Genomic DNA, 12,295 nt, shown 5'->3' with positions numbered 1-12,295 from the left:
GGATTTGATATTAAATTGCATCTATAAAGGTCGCTATTCAATACGCAATTATGCCGTAGTCTGGTTTGCAGAACATTTAGTCGTCTGTTACCGTAATCAAAGTATGATGGTGGAGCAGATTTTTTAGTACTAATTTTAGATTTGAATTTTGACATTGACTGTAAATTTCGAATTTCGAGTGGAATTGAGTTCCATTCATTAACTACTGTCGGAATAAATGTAGACTTATAAGTTTGTAATCGACATTTTGGAATATCGTAATTTTGAGAATTTCTTGTAGAGTATTTAGATGTGTTACAGCGCATATCTGGAAGTATGTCCATTAAGTACTCAGGCACTAAATTATTATGAAGCTTGAACATAGTTTTTATTCTAGCTTCTTGTCTTCTACAACTAAGAGGTTGAACTTGGTGGGTGGAAATTTTCATTGTCAACTACATGCAATATTTATTATATTATACTAAATATTTTATACAAATACATCTAACGGTTAACCTTACGCGTAGTAATTCCACGCATCATGATTTTTTTGTAATATCACCCGTCGTCAAGTAACAGGCATGTATACATGTAGCTGCCCCCTTTTTAACTGATAATATAGTATGGAAAAAGTTCATTGACTTAGCGGACCCCCTCCCCACTTTTTGTTGCAGCAGAGCCAATTAATCCTCCGATGCGAATGTTATTTAAAAGAAAATTCTTGAAAACTATCTCCTTAACCCCCCCCCCCCCCCCCCACCACCACCACCATCCCCGTGAAACATGGTTTCGAGTTTGGATAATTTTCCTCTTTTGGTCAAAGATTTTCAGGTACATGTAAGTTGTCATTTCCCCCCGGCTGTCCCCCAGTTTCAAAATTATGCTATGTGCATAAGTTATGGTGACTGTTGCTAAGTTCTATACCATGCTGGGGGCGTGGTTTCATCATTTAGATGGTAATATTGTTTTTTTAACAAATGTAACTCGAATCAAATTCAACTAATTAACCTAATTTACATGAAAAATGATATAAAGAATTATTTCAAGATATCAATTTCCACACTACCTCTAGTTAATATTTTTATCGAAATATCATCATAAAGAGTATAATACATCTTAAATATAAAGGTATAACTATATTTTATATTCGTCTTGGGGAATCTACCTTGGCTATTCTACTTTCAAATATAAAATTCCTTAATTAAACAAAATTAAAATTGTGATATGTACATACAAGACTATACACGCTACACAAACGATGATACTTGATTAAATCTTTGTTGACAATAAGTTTTAGCCACTGTAAATAGCATAAAAGTTCACAGTCAAAATATTTCTCATCTCTGTATTTCTTTTTCAGTGCTAATTTCCTTTCAAAATAAATATGCAATTCTCCTCTAGAAGCGAACAAAATACTAGTAATCAAAAAACGTATTACAGTCCCTGAATCGTTCTACTTTCCCACTTGAATGGTGATCGAACGCTGAGTAAACGGCGAGCGAACACTAAACGCAACTTGGTGAAGGGTGATTGAACGTACACAGAAAGCGAATGGAGCGCAAAGTGAACGAAAGATGAACGATTTATTCCGAATTTCCTTGCCTTATACGTATTCCATTGTATTCTTTTGTCAGGTAAACAAAAAATTGTACATTATATATGTAGTCACAGAAAAATGATCGCCGTGGAACATTGTCACAGATATCGAACTCTGCCAGTAACTATAAAGAAAATTATTCTATAAAATGGACATGGTTATTATTTTTGGCCAATAAAATCATTACATAGCTCGCCTTTCAGAACAGTAGATGGCCTATTTACGAAATGAATTACAAGCACATTTCTGTACAAAGGCGATTCGGTGTGAAATGATAAAAAAGTGTCTTAATCAGAAATATTTTTCATAGGTCTGTGGATGTGTCGCAGAAATTATACATGTAGTCAAATTTACTATTTTCCACGATGATTTTTTCTGCAGATACCTTTGGACACCTCCTCCCCGTGATTTATATTTGAAGATTATACAAAGAGGCATCTATATTATTTTATTATAGATTCAAATTTTAAGAAATTGATATTTAAATAACATGCTGTAATAGTTTAATGAAAATATACAAATTATATGGCTATGGATTACATGTGATCACTGAGATTTATATTCAGTCTGTATTTTTTCACGTTATTATAATGGGACTGAAATGTCAAACATCCCAAATTCGCTGCAATACACCTGGCGGGGATGCTGAGATTTCTTATTATTGAATTAAGGATCAGTTAAAAAATGTAAATATAGGGAAAAACTGTCTGTTGATTGGAATAGATAACCATACTTGTAAATCCTTTTTATGTTGCATATATCGCCCTCCAAACTGGGATAGAAGTTTTTGGACTAAACTCACATGGTGCATTGACAAAGTAGACGAACTTCAAATATTATTAGTAGGTGACTTGAATGCAGATCTTCTTAAGTTCCACAAACAAACATAATTCGTGAAATTGTTTCAACACACAATCTTTTTAACATTGAACCGACTAGAACTTCACACACGTCGAGCACGCTTCTTGACCCAATTCTTACATCTGTTGACATTCAAATATGCGATTCGGGCACTCCAACAATAGACGCTTCTATTAGTGACTATAGAGCAACTTATATACTTGAGGGAAAAAGAAACGCAGGGTAACATAATATGAGAGTTGTTTTTTACTGCTCAGCCAAAAATTATGAAAATTGGTCAGAGGGATATCTTGGTTACTGTGCATTAAAATCAGTGTTCAAAATTACTCAACCGTGACATGTATGTCACGTAGGGAAAGTGGTAAAAAGTCGAAAACACGTACATATTGATGACGACATGTTTTTCAACACATCTTTTCGAACCATTTGCTGCACTTAAGTTATACACATCGTTTTTCGGTATTTACAGACGATGTGCATTTTTTGCAATCATGGTACGGTTGACGGAGTTCCATGGGGTCTGGCTATTGCATTGCCTAAGTAAGGACAAAGGCAACAACAGGTTTCTGTGACGTTTGTTGTGTTTTCCACCATGGAACGTCTTATCTGTCGTCAAAGAGGGCGTAGAATGGTTTCCAACCAATCGTGTCGATGACGTTGAAGCGTAACAGCGCCATGTCAAGATCTGGCTATTCATCCTGCCACCTGTATAATCACCACCACATTACCCCAAAACTGCTATTATTGCAAAAGGCTATGATAGTCGTTACATCCATGCGCGAATTTGGTTTGTGAGCTCGTCAAATTTACGTTGGTGTCCCTCTCACTCGCGCACGCGTGCGTCGTTTGCCTATTTTTTTTCGGCTTGTTAATCCCCGTCCCAGTGCTGCCAGGGTTTGTCGACTTTCTCGCAAACTATCACATTCATCCACATGACTGGTCTCCGTAAAGTCCATCTTTTCCGGAGATCTTTGGGAGTACGTGGACGATAAGGTTCAAAATGCCCAAGCTGGTCTCAATCAACTTAAGGCTGCCTTGTCGGAAGGGTTGAATAATATCCCTGTTGGAAGGATAAACACACTGAATGGGAGAATCAAGGCTGTAACAGATGCACGAGGGAGACATGTGAGATAATGAGAATTTTCAATTTTCACTTTTGGGGGGTACCGTCATATGAGGTTCAATAACTCATGAATTATTGGAGAAAATCAAATGAGATTTTGGTTACATGTTTATTAAAGATGAAATTTAATGTTAGATAAGGAAACTGAAAAATACGTCTGAAACATATAACCTTACTTCACCTAAAAAGTTTACCATGCGCTTCTTTTTCCTTTCAGTATATTTCGCTTTCTTCCAGTATAAATTATGATCGTTCGTACAAGTTTAAAGTGTGGGCTCATAACAATTCAGATTTCAAAAACTAAACTCTCGAAAATTGTTATTGGATTAAATGCACCAACGAAGCTGAATCTATAGACCTTGCAGCTGAAATTTTTACATTGAAATTCCTTTCCTGTGTTCATGAATGTTCACATGAACAAACTATTACCGTTCCTTCTTCGTGACAAGCCATGGTTTGATTCAGTGCTACGTGAAGCAAAAAGAATTAGAAATCGTCTTAGTAATAAAGCACTAAAAACTAAAAAAAGATTCCGATTGGTCCACATATAGAAAGGACTGAAATTTAGTTCACAATAAGAAAAAGCATGCAATATCAAATTATTATGACAATATAGAAACCTACTTGGAAGATTCAAGTAATATAACAATAAGTTGTATTGGAAGTTGATGAAAGACTCATTTAATATGAAATTATCTTACGAAATACCACCAGTACAAATATTTACTGACCGAGGTTTAAGACAAGTGGCTTATTCAGACTTTAATAAGATTGAAGCATTAAATTCATATTTTTCATTTATTTCCTCTATTGATGATTCTAATGAAACACTGCCAAACATGTATGTGGTGCATTATGCAACATTATCATTGATGAACAAGAAGTATTAGATAATATATCAATACTTTCCGTAAACAAAGCTATTAATCCTGATTGTACTAGTCATAAAATGTTAAAATTTACTCTTTTTTACTGTTGTTAATCCACGTACTATGTTATTTAGTAGGTCTTTGTCAGAAAAGGTTTTTCTGTCTTTTTGGAAATTAGCTGATGAATTTTATTCCTCTTTTTTAAAAAGGATGGCCCATCTGTGGTTTACAATGTAAAAAATATACTAATGCAAGAATTAATCTTTTCAATCGCTTGTTCATGCTTGAATTGGACACTATTGATATAAGTCTATTATTATGTGGTGATGTTGATTTGCCTTTACAGATAAATAATAGTATAGTTGCTGCTGTTCGTAAATTTATTGAAGAAACATGTAGATTCTCTTACTTGATATGTTATTTAAGGTTAGTCGACACGTTCCTCAAAAATATATAATTTTCCCCAAGAATATGTCATTGAAGTATTGCTACTTAAAAAAGTTTCCTCACAAAAAAATTGAGGTACCTTACCAGGCATTTCTGCAAGATACCAGCAGTTGGTGTTTCTTATTGCCTGATGCCACGTGCGTCAGGCAGTATTAGGATTAATTAGTTTTCCATGGTCCGAAACTAGGCAATCATTCTTAATGAACTAGATTTTGTGCAAGCTGATTTGCATCGGAATTTGTTACCTGCATTTAAACAAATACAGATTGCAAAAGAAAAAAATCATATTACTGATGCAAAATAATGATGTGTTTAATTCCTCCAGTTTTTTTTTTTATGCACATGTTTATTCTTTGCGATTATCTGTACGGACATGTCCGTGTAACATTTTGTCTGCATTTCTAAACTACTGGATCAGTCCATTTGTTTCTACGAAAAGGGTGAGCAATCATTTCGCGCCAAATGTCAGAAGTAAATTATCTTGGCGCTTTTTTTTCTGGAATTGTTCTATTGAATGGGTTTGATAACCTCTATGGAAATAAATAAAGTTTGTTCTTTTAACCTGATTCTTAAGCTTCAGGTATTTTTTATTAACTGCAAATTTTATCTCATTTTTTAAAAGAACACATTGTATATGGGCAGGCAACACTAAAGCAGTGGATGTTACTCTTTTGTTTCCCAGTGATCCATTAAATGGACTAGTCCAATCATAAACAAACTCCCTCCACCTAGTAAAGTCATCTCTTCTTGATTCAGTCTGTTTTCCATCATTTCTTTCATTATTACATTTATTAATAATGTACGTTACAAGGTTAGGTTTGTACTCGTAGAGGAATGGGATTCACTCCCGTAAGGTTCTTAGTAAAGAATCGGCAAAATGAAGAAGACATCATGATCAGTACTGATTTTCATTTCATAAAAAAGCACGTTATTATAGAAGAAACGAGAAAGGTCCTAAAATTGATGGAAAAGAAAAACTAAATTTTAAAACTGTACATAAAGATGTCTTTTAAACTCATTTATAATAGATGTATGTAGACCATCATTGCGTGAGTTGTGTCCGGGGGTGGGGGGGGGGGGGGGTATTAGTATCATGTTTTGCTCTAGCTATAAAGTGTACAGGCCATTTACTTTGAGTCCTAGAGCAGCATTGAAACATTTTCGTCTCAAACACTTCAAGACAACTTTCCCTGTTAAAACTGTTCATAATTTACTTCGTCGTCGAGAACGACGGAAAACAGACTATTTTTCCCAGAATTCCAGTCTACGCTAGCTCACTTGCAGTTTCATCCGAACATAACTAGTCAGCCCGTTGGCTAACTAATAAATGACCAAATAGTGGCATGTCTTCGATATTCGTTAATCTGTAGTATTTGATTATGACATTTGAGAAAGTCAATTGTACATATACATCTTGTGTAATAAAGTATCTATGTCGCTCCTTGATTACGGAAACGTTTAGCACCTCTCTTGCTTATACGTTCCATAGATATTGATTGATTAGTCAGGCAAGCTTTTTGAAAAGCTATTACTTGTATAATCCTATAAGAAATAGCTTGAGTTTGCCAAAATCACAATTTTTGATGTACTTATTTTCAAAAACCTTTTCAAAATAGTTTAGAATTCACAAGAGAATGGCAATTGTCAATAGATTTTGAAACAGTACAAAGAGAAACAAATTAAATATTTGAGGAACGTGTCATCAGACCTTAATCGCTTTTCACTTAATATATCAATTGTATTATTTTTCCTAATTTGCACGACATACCAGTACTGTATTGTAATACATGTATAAGTACATTAGAAGAACTATTCAGTTATAAGAACTTGTTTCCAATCCTTTTGATGTTCAATAAAATATGTTCAAAACAATGTTTTGTGAACAGTTAACGCGAGCGGATGTTGAAAGCTGAACGCAAAACTGTGAACATTGAGCGCATGATGCTCTCATGGTAAGCAGACGTTGAACACACGGTGAACGAAAGGTGGGCTACCGGAAAAACGGGAAAGCAGAACGTTTCCTAATATATCAATTATATGTGTTTAGATGACAGTGTGTGTCAGATGTGCTCAGTTGATCGTGTGTATCAGCGGTGATAAGTTGACTGTGTGTGTGCTAAATGTGTTTAGTTGACTGTGTGTATTATACGTGTTTAGATGACAGTGTGTGTCAGACGTGCTCAGTTGATCGTGTGTATCAATAGTGATTAGTTGACTGTGTGTGTGCTAAATGTGCTAAGTTGCGTTTGTGTATTATACGTGTTTAGATGACAGTGTGTGTCAGACGTGTTCAGTTGACTATGTGCTTTATAAGTGTTCAGGTGATAGTTTGTAAATGAAAGTGTTCAATTGGTTGTGTATCAGTTAAGTGTATACTTGGTATGTGAAAAATCAAGGAATAAAATAACCTTTTATATACATATTAGGTCTGATATTAGTATTATGTTTAGTGGTGTTGTTTGCAGTGTAAATAAAAACTTGGCCTTTAAAAAAAATGAAGTTCAAAATAGGTAGGAAAAACTTATCAAAATTGTATTTTTAATTTATCAGACTTATGCTTGAATATGCTTGAGTAGTTTGGGATGGCTGCTCTAAACAATATTCTGAAAAGCTTGAAAAAGTACAACTTACCGCCGCTAGAATTGTAACAGGACTTCCTATTTTTGTGTCTAGAGAAGCACTTTATTCTGAAACTGGTTGGGAAACTTAAAAGATCAGGCGATATATTGCAAAAATGACTACTATATTCAAAATTCGCAGGGGAAGAGTGCCTGAATATTTGCACAATAGTGTTTCCAAAAAGCGTTATCATGTATCCATATACAAACAAGATTATATAGTTCCGAGATGTAGATTAGAATTATTTAGAAATTCCGTCGTACCTGATTCTGCAAATCAATGGGATTTATTAAAAATAGAGGTCAGAAAAGCCATCTCAATAAATACATTTTGAAGAAAAAAAACTTGATAACAAAAAATTAAAAAAACCACCATCGTACTTTTCTTTCGGTAAGCGAGATACCAATATCATTCATACTAAGCTACAATATTACTATAGAGTGTTTACTAAAGTATGATCCATATAAACGAAATTATTAATAGTCCATTATGTTCATGTGGAAAAACATGAAGATGTGTAACATTTCTTTTTTGCATGCAGATGAATAATAGTATATTTGCTGCTGATCATAAATTTATTGACGAAACATGTAGATTATCTAGTTGATATGTTATTCAATTGCTTTTTCACATGTATCAATTGTATTATTTTTCTTTAATTTGCATGACATAATGTAATACATAAGGAGAGAAAATAGTAAGTTATAAGAACTTGCTTCCAATCCGTTTGATGTACTCAATAAAATATGTTCAAAACAATGCTTTGTAAATCGGTTAACGCGAGCGATTGGTGAACGCTGAACACAAAACTGTGAATATTGAGCGCATGATGAGCTCATGGTGAGCGGACGTTGAACGCACGGTGAATGAAAGGTGGACAAACGGAAAAATGGGAAAGTAGAACCTTTCCTAATATATCTATATATTTACAATATTTCAAAATATGTTTATTTACAATTCTTGGCTGTGCTAAAATTCAGAATAAGATGAATTAATGGACTTTTCCAAAGTAAATTCTCAAAAAAGATTCATTTCTATTGATATTATTGTGCTTCAATTGTCAAGATTAAACGTTTTCCGCTGTAAGTGTTCTCACCTTGAGAAACCAAAACACGAGTGGACACTTGTTTGTACGATTCGGTTCATCGGTGATCATGCATGAATTCCGGGATGCGTTAAGGAGGCTGGGGGGGGGGGGGGTCAACAAATTAACCACAAATTAACCACCAGATTTAACTTAATTTTTTAGATATGATATCTTAAGCTGTCAACTATCATTTGGCAAAGAAAAATTTCAAAAATTTTAGTCTTAAAATTTGATCATTTTCTATATCTTCATATGGAGCTCTTCTTCTAAAGGAGATCAATATAGTCTAAAAATGGCCACAACCCCCCAGCCTCTTTAAATCTTGTCCATAAAGAATATTTACATGTATACCTGACTATGTTAACGAGTCAGGTCGACTTAATATTTCTATCTTGTTAAACTGTTTTTTTCATTTAAAAAAAATCTTGTCCATAAAGAACATTTACATGTATACCTGACTATGTTAACGAGGCAGGTCGACTTAATATTTCTATCTTGCTAGGTTGTTTTTTTCTGGAGATGGTATTGTTCATCGTATGTTTAAGATGCTTTTAATTAGTTGACTGTGTGTATCAGATGTGGTTATTTGATTGTGTGTTTGACAGTGTGTTGGAGGTGCACAGTTAACCATGTACAAGTATTTAAGAAGTGAATACTTGGCTGTGTGTGTTGAACGTGCTTAGTTTACGGTGTGCATTATATGTGTTTAGATGACAGTGTGTGTCAGACGTGCTCAGTTGATCGTGTGTATCAGTGGTGATAAGTTGACTGTGTGTGTGCTAAATGTGCTTAGTTGACTGTGTGTATTATACGTGTTTAGATGACAGTGTGTGTCAGACGTGCTCAGTTGACTGTGTGCCTTAGAAGTGTTCAGTTGATAGTGTGTAAATGAAAGTGTTCAATTGGTTGTGTATCAGTTTAGTGTTCACTTGGTAAGTGAAAAATCAAGGAATGAAATAAACCTTTTTTTATACATATCAGGTCTGATATAATGTTTAGTTGTTATTTTTAGTTAAAAAATTAACATTTCTGCCTTCTAACTCTCTTTTACAAAAAGTGTCCATTTGCATGTGGGAAGTTAAGGTGTTCAGTCGGCACGTCATACACGTATGTGTGTGTGTGTGTGTGCGTAGGACTCCAAAGTGCGATGTGCGATGGGACTCCAATGTCCGATGGTCACGCCAAAGTCCGATGGTCTGCGCCAGACCCCGATGGTTTGACACGCCAAAGTCCGATGGTGCGGAAAAACGATTGACGTTTTTGACGTCATAGAACTACTGCTCCAAACTGCAATGCCGCGCCATGCCAAGGTCTTAAATAACTATAAATAAATATCATTATGCGAAAACTAATCCTTATCTCTCGGATAGGTGTGAATCTAACCCTACTCACTCGAAAAGTGTGTAACAACTATAACCTAGATATCTTGGGTGGGTGCGAGACTAACCCTAATCACTGGACTAGTGTGCGAGGACAAACCCTAAATCTCTCGGGTTGGTGCGAAGCAAGGACTTACCCTAATCAGTCGAGTGGTGTGCAAGGACTAACCCTAATATCTCTGGTGGTGCAAGCAATAAGCAAAATCAGTAAAATTGTATGGAAGGACGAATACTGAACTGATGGCTTTTGAATGCAGGACAACGGCCTCAAGGATTGACGTCGGAATATTGTGACGTCATAAACGTTGATTGTTTCTCGACTTTGGTGTTTCAGACCATCGCACTTTAGCGCAGCGCGTCTCATAGGAAACGAGCCATCGGAATTTGGCGTGACCATCGGACTTTGGCGTCCGTACCGACATCAAACCATCGGGGTTTGGCCCAGACCATCGGGGTTTGGCGAGTACTAAAAAACCAACAACACTGTATGTGTTCGATCTATAATTGGAAAAATACCTACATATACATGGGCGCAGACATTTTGGACTCCCAAAGTTGTGCGGATAAGAAAATGTTACAGGGCACATGATTGCCCTGTTCACACGGAGAATATAATTCGCAGTAAATTAATGCTATGTAAATAATGCAAATTAAACTACCGGTAATGCGAATTAAATTGCGTTCACATGTTTGCTTACGCGAAGTAAACTAATGCGAATTAAAATTTTATTTCTACACTAGTTAGTTATTCAGTAATGCTATTATGACGTCATTTCCAAACCACGTCACATTGTGCAGAGCAGATCCATTTGATATAATGTCATAGTGTATGAGCACATTTCAGTAATTAACTTAATTTTTTTTTTTTTTGTTTTTCACAAAAAAAGCGTAAATACTTACATATGACCACCGACATGTTGTATGTGACTTAATTTTGCCATTGCGCATGCGTCAAAATTTAATTCGCTTAGAATTCACACAAACATATACGAAGGAAATTACGCAGTAAATGAATTCGAATTAAACTAATTCGCATTATATTCCCGCGGTTTGAACACAGTTCAAATTTAATTCGCAGTAACTTACGTTTAGCTCGAATTAAACTCTAAGTGTGAACAGGGCATAAGAGAAAAGACTTGATATGTATTCGACAAGTGAAATTCACAAGACTTAGAAGACTTAGACTTCTTTGAGATATATAAGAGTTACAGGTAAAAAATTGAAGGGGGGATAACTTCGGTTAGATATTTTCATTTGGTGCTGAACGCACCTACATGTAGATGTAGGTGCATTCATAAACGAATTTATCAGTAATGGGAAAATATTTGATGGTGTTTGTCCTTAAAATACAATGCGAGAACTATTTTTATTACAGAAATCAGCATCAGCATAAGGAAATAAAGCATCAGCATCCAGCTAGCATCAGCATCAGCATGTTAAAAACAGTATTGCCAGAATCAGCTTCAGCAAGCAAAGGATAGAACTAGCATAGATAGCTTTGACCTTCATAAATGTCAGCATTGACCTACTTAGTATCAGGAATATTCTAGTTTACTGATATTACAGATTCATTTTTCAAAAAACGAAACCGCTAGAAGCTATTGTTATTTAAGTCGGGAATAAATATGAATAATGTATTTTTTGCGATTAATGCAATCAAAACAATTTTAAGATAAATATCAAATCGATTTAAGAGTAATAATAACGCGATATTCTCCATTCTGAATCAGATGATCCCCATCCTGATGTGATTGCTGTGGCCTCGCCACTATTGTCATGTTTTTACTTATTGAACTTGATAATAAAAAGGCAACATTTGGTCATGAAAAATAAGTTAATTGATACAATTAAAGTATGATGTTTTGTGTATTTACTGTATTTTTGTTGTTCTTGTGTGTGCATAGACTTACCTAGTAAATCATTTTGCGAACTTTGAAAGATTTCTGAACATTTAAAAAATCAAACTTAGGTTTCATATCAGGTTTCATATCATAAAAATAGTGATTATTTTACACTATACATGGCATATGATGGTGACTGATCAATAACAGAATTTATATTTTTTTTTATTCATGATTTTAGGAGCTAGACAATTTATATTTGGAATTGTCTTCTAAAAGATAATTAAGCCATTAATATCAAAGCACTTACTCAAATTTTGAAAACAGTGATGGCAGAGACACACGCAGGTAGGTTAAGGCTTCCCGTAGAATATCACAGTGCACTCTGTGCCTTCACATCTCTGAAGTACCAAAATATGACGTCATAATGGAAAATGACGTCAAGTCACTGCAAACTTGAGGTGTTATGATGGGGAGAGTGTCATGAACTTTA

At 34.8% G+C, this 12,295-nt stretch overlaps 1 long non-coding RNA gene across 1 annotated transcript in view; it reads left to right on the top strand.

Annotated features, from left to right (window-relative positions):
* The window catches only part of LOC133187687 (uncharacterized), a 75,219-nt gene extending 63,398 nt beyond the window's left edge, over positions 1-11,821 (top strand). The window contains exon 3 of the long non-coding RNA XR_009721229.1: positions 11,337-11,821. This is a non-coding gene — a long non-coding RNA (uncharacterized LOC133187687). The remainder of the gene's footprint in view (positions 1-11,336) is intronic.
* Positions 11,822-12,295: the final 474 nt, after the last annotated feature.

The sequence above is a fragment of the Saccostrea echinata genome, unplaced genomic scaffold (genome assembly GCF_033153115.1).
Source record: "Saccostrea echinata isolate AGI-Se365-2 ecotype Australia unplaced genomic scaffold, CSIRO_AGI_Sech_v1 ptg000015l, whole genome shotgun sequence".
NCBI lineage: Eukaryota > Metazoa > Mollusca > Bivalvia > Ostreida > Ostreidae > Saccostrea > Saccostrea echinata.
Note: the sequence above shows the minus strand (reverse complement) of the source record. Positions and strands in the feature narration are given on the sequence as shown.